This window comes from Gavialis gangeticus, unplaced genomic scaffold (assembly GCF_001723915.1).
Source record: "Gavialis gangeticus isolate Ggan-Ray unplaced genomic scaffold, GavGan_comp1, whole genome shotgun sequence".
Classification (NCBI taxonomy): domain Eukaryota; kingdom Metazoa; phylum Chordata; order Crocodylia; family Gavialidae; genus Gavialis; species Gavialis gangeticus.
Genome location: NW_017729025.1, coordinates 99,167,429 through 99,172,549, shown reverse-complemented (window position 1 = coordinate 99,172,549; position 5,121 = coordinate 99,167,429). Strand labels below are relative to the sequence as shown.

Here is a 5,121-nt window from a genome sequence, read left to right as displayed (position 1 = left end):
TTTAAAATTTTTGTTTCCATTAGGGAAATAAAAAAAAAAAAAAAAAAAAATCACACTGCAGAGAAAAATGTTAACATTTACTACAGGCTCAGAACCCAGGAAGTAAATGCATGTTTCATTATTCTTAAACCAAATCGCATGATTAGCAGGGACAGATGCACAATTGTTGAGCACCTGAGGTTGACAATACTCTTTAACTCAAGTCTTTAACAAAACTTTTCTTCCAGCTATTTTGAATTCACTAGGTGTTAACAAAAGCCAAAACCACAGAGTTTTAAATAGTCCTACTAAAAAGCAAGTCATTTATTCCAGTTTAAGCAGGTTTTGCTTGCTTAGTATTTGCAACAACATAATCCTGCAAGTTTTGCAGGCACCAGTAGCATGATCCAGAAAAAGCAGGGGATTAATAAATTGTATGTCTAAATACAAACAGGCATCCAACATTTTTATTTTACTAAACAAAAAGAAGAAAAAGTTCTACATATTCTTTAAAGGGCGTCTGCATTTCTATATAAAAACCAAGAAAAGTACAAATACTTGCACTCTTTGGAAATCAATTTTAACCTCTTTGCCCTATTTTCCATAATGAGAAGAATATTTGCCTCTTTCATGGGCCTATTATTACAGTAAAGGTCCTTCTCTTACAAATATTTTTTTCTTAAGTGTGACTAGTTGCAGTGACTTCACTAGAAGTACAAAACTGGTCTAACTAAGCATATGCAAGTATTTTCAGGATTGAAGTCTATAAGGTGCTATATAAGCTTTTAAATTTTAAGAGGATAGCTAAACACCAACATATTATTTATATAATAAAATCTGTTAAAGAAATTAGATATTTATATAAAACAAAACTTTTCAGTAAACAGACTGATTAGGAAGAAAAGGAGGGGTAATGGGTGGAATGACAGACTTAGGACTAGTATTTTTCACCACAGATCCCCCCCAGCTCTTTAAAAACAGGATGTCTTAACAGGTGTTGACAGAGGCTCTGACTCTATACAAATGTTAGCACCCCAGGTACACTGGAGGTAGGCCCACATTAAGGATAAACAAGCCCTAAGGTATGTTTGATACAGTTACAGGTAGCAAAATTCAGTGAAGAGCAAGCAGCATTTTCGCCCGGCTTGCACTGACAGTGTTGGCCAGTCCACAGGTACTGTTTGTCAGTGAATTCAGGAAATTTTAGGCAGACAGCCCGTACCAATTCAGCTGCTCATATCAGAAAGGTATATTGTAGCTGTTTCTCAAACAGTGCAACACACTTTACTTTGGGAACCTTCATGAACAGAAACTTGGCAGACAAGAGAACCAGCTAACCCAGTTAGACACTGTAAAGCCATCACATCTGTGGAGCAGAATACCTGTACGAGAAACCAATTGTACAGGTCCTGTACGTGTTTTAGCTAGGAAGATGAATAACTATACACCTAGGACAGGGGCAACCTTTTGCTACCATGAGCCACTGCTTGTAATCCAGCCTGTGATGCAGGCCCCTGCTCTTCTCCAGTGATCAGCACTTGCTGTAAAAGGGACAGACAGAAAGCAAACAGGCACTGGGGATGCTGCCTCTACTGCAAAGAGAAAAGAACTGAACACAGCAGGCAGTAGGATGCTGGGGATACCTCTTCTGGTGCTTTGGCTGTAGCATGCTGCAGATTCCCCGAGCTGCTGCGGGCCAAATTCAGCAAGGTCACTGACATGTAGGACATCCTATGCACCTCCAACCTCCCCTGACAAAAGCTTCAATACTTCCCGTTATAATCTGTGCAAGGTTTTAAAATCCAGGAAAGGAGACATTTGTGATATAGAAGAACCCTTGAAATAATAAGCTTGGCAAAAGAATGAATACAGACTGATTAAAATCATCATTCCCCCTTCCTCCCAAATTGTGTGCCTCAGAAAAAAGCTGACAGTCTTCCAAAAAAAAAAAATCACAAAACACACGTGTTCTAATGGCCAGACCTATGCCACTGCCAAAGCAGAACACACTGCACTAGAGGTACTTGGAACAGTGGTTTCTCAGCCGTTTAAAGACCAAGCCACCCCTCATTAACTTTTCAGAATTTAGTGGCATCCCATTTCTGGGAGAATGGGAGGAGTGGGGGAAGAAATCGGGCTGTAAAAGCACAGCCCTGCATCTGCCTACCCACAGCAGAGGATGCTGCTCAGAGCACAGGGGCTGCTCTTTCCAGAACAGCTCATTCCCCTAATACTACAATACTCAGAACTGATGGGAGGGGCTGTAAGGAGTGCTGCTGAGATACTTGGGCAGGCATAGGCACAAGAAATATGCATTAATATTTGCTTCATCTCTCAGGGGCCAGGCACTGTAAGACCCTTCAAAGGATCTTACCGAACCCCAGGTGTCGCAGCACCATCGCTAAGAATCACTGGCCTACAAGCTGCTATACCAAATTGCAGCCATGAAAGTGGAGACAACAAGGAGCCAGGTTAGGATCCCCCAACAACCTATCCAGTCCACAACAGTCACTTAAGTGGCCTATCCTGGCTTCTAGAAGCATCACTCATGGCAAGAATCCCTTAGTTCCCATGGGACAAGCTAAGATGACCTCCCTCAACCACCTTTCAGGTATAGCACCTAGTCCCAGCAGTTCATCTCCCACCCTAGAGTCATTTCTTACTGCCAGGTAACTGTAATCAGCAGTCACTTAAATTGTAGATGTCTTCAAAATCTGTTGAGGATGTTAGAAGTTATTACAGTTAGATGCTAGACAGTTTTTTGCATTTTCCCTTTTTCAAGAACTAAAATTACACATAACAAATTACATGAAGTAATGGCAGTTAAGTTGCAAAATCCAGAAAGTAAGAGAATATCAGACTGCAAAAGCTCGTCTGCCATTTATGGGTACACACTGTATTGCAGCTTAATTACATGAGGATACTCATGTTATTTCCAATCCAATAGAACCCTCTCGCTCATTTAATATGCAGGATGGACCTGTAAGTGGGTAGATGTAAAACTGCACAGCAAGCTTTACATCCAACATTTTCTTCTTTTTGAATGCTCTGCTTTACAATCCTAATGTTATTCTTTTAGGTTTCTTTTGTGTTTAATTTTACATGTATAAAATTGCGCATTATTTTTCTCCTCCTTTTGACCTCTACTGTACAATTTCAAAGTTCCTTGGAGCATCAACCAGCCTTCCATAGTGTTTGGAAGCCACAGTATATTATGTATACTATATATTATGTATATTATTATATGTATACATGTAATAATGATAAAAATAATTAATTTCATACCATGTAGTTATTATTTAAGCATGGTTTGTCAGTCAAAAAGCAGTATTACATCCACTGTAGGCAAGTAGGATTTTTGCAAGGCTTAAAGGAAAAAAAAAAAAAAAAAATCTAGATTGTAATTTGAAAATCGTTGATAGCCCGTGCTCACATGGCTCATGTTTCATTAACTGAACCAAAAGAATTAAGGCTAATGCTCTTGTCAGCAAAAACAGAAATCCAACGAGTCATCTCCATGACAGTCCAAGGTATCTGCTTTTATATTTGTCTATATGCAAATGATTTCTAATGGTCTGCAAATCCTGGTGCGCTGAAAAGAGAACAAACTCCAATAACATAGGCTCGAACAGGGCATAAAACCAAACTACAGAACTCAGTTGCTTGATAGTAGAGAAGCACACAATGACTACATTCCAGTGGGTATACAGAACCCCTTTCCATTCCCACCCCAATTGATGCTAGCAAGTAATCCCCATGAACAGGAGGTATTTACATATACATATGAACGATGAGGGGGGAGAGGAAGGAGGTGAAGAGAGGGGAAACAGATTGACAGTCTAACCAAAGCAAACAGTATTCAAGCTAGGGGCCCAACATCTCTCTCTCTCTCTCTCTCTCTCTCTCTCTCTCTCTCTCTCTCTCTCTCTCTCTCTCACACACACACACACACACCCCCCCCACGAATGAAACAGGACTGCTATATATCAGAGTGCAATATTTGGCCCTAAAAAGCTACTTTTAGATGCCACATTAAATTTTAAAATTATATTTAAAAAAACAAGCTAAGAAGCTAAATATTTTAGGAAGACAAGGCATACAAAAAGGTTACAGTTGGCAGAGACTTCTGATTAAAAAAAAAAACACAAAAAACAAAAACAGTACCATTTTAAACATACCAGAGTGAAAAGCTAAAAAGCTAGGAGTTGTACATGTACAGCTACTCTACAGTATATTTTATAAAATGCATATACATTCTTACTGGATGACAGTCAAGAATAATCATGTAGGACTTCCAGACAAACAGATTACAAATCTCAGGCAACTATAAATAACCAAAAATTAACTAAAAAATTACTGCACCTTACTGTATTCAGCCTTTCCTTATATCTCCACCACAGTATTGCATTCAATGGGCAGCAAAATGAGTCATCCCCTTTTGACCTACAAAAAGAAAGTAAATATATTTCAAAAACAAGAAAGCACAGAACTCCCCTCACCCCATAATAATTTTTGCTGCTTGAGGTGATTTCTGAACTTGGCTCCAGACCCACAAGCATGTCTCAAGACAGGGTTAGCATATTTTTAAAACCAGAAAACATGCACCAAAAACCCTTTTCATATTTCAATACAAACAAACAAAAAAAACAACCCAGTCAATCAGAGAACTGGACAAATGCTAACAAGTCTAAGCCATCCTTAGACTGAACCATGCAAACGTTTATGCTTGCTTCTCCTCATCTAGCTCAGAGAAAGAGTAAAACTACAGGGACATTAAAACAATCAAACATGAACACTGATCCACAAGAACTAAGTCATCAGGATAAATAAAGTCTTGATGGTAAAAGTCTAGACCAATGGTTTTCAACTTTTTTTTAATTTGCAGACCCCTAAAACATTGGAATGGAGATACAGACCCCTTTGGAAATTTCTAATGGAGGTGGAGACCACTTTAAATTGTAAGTGTGGGTATTCACATACTTTTGATCATAGCCATCTTTGACCCCAGGGGTCCACAGGCTGAAAAACACTGGTCTAGACTATGCCAAAGTCTTTCTGTTTTCCCCTTACTTTTATAATTAAAAACTAGAGGACCACTCATTGCTGTTTTAGCAGACTAAGCATGTTGCACATACCAGGATT

The 5,121-nt window shown here is 38.9% G+C and overlaps 1 protein-coding gene across 12 annotated transcripts in view; it reads right to left on the bottom strand.

Moving 5' to 3' along the window:
* The window catches only part of PHF21A (PHD finger protein 21A), a 268,370-nt gene extending 263,923 nt beyond the window's left edge, over nt 1–4,447 (bottom strand). For 5 of the 12 annotated variants that reach the window (XM_019519314.1, XM_019519313.1, XM_019519325.1 and 2 more), the window contains exon 1: nt 4,342–4,447. The gene's annotated coding sequence lies outside the window, so the exon portion shown is untranslated. The remainder of the gene's footprint in view (nt 1–4,341) is intronic. The other 7 variants (XM_019519323.1, XM_019519324.1, XM_019519317.1 and 4 more) reach the window with 2 other exon arrangements.
* Between the last annotated feature and the right edge of the window lie 674 nt (nt 4,448–5,121).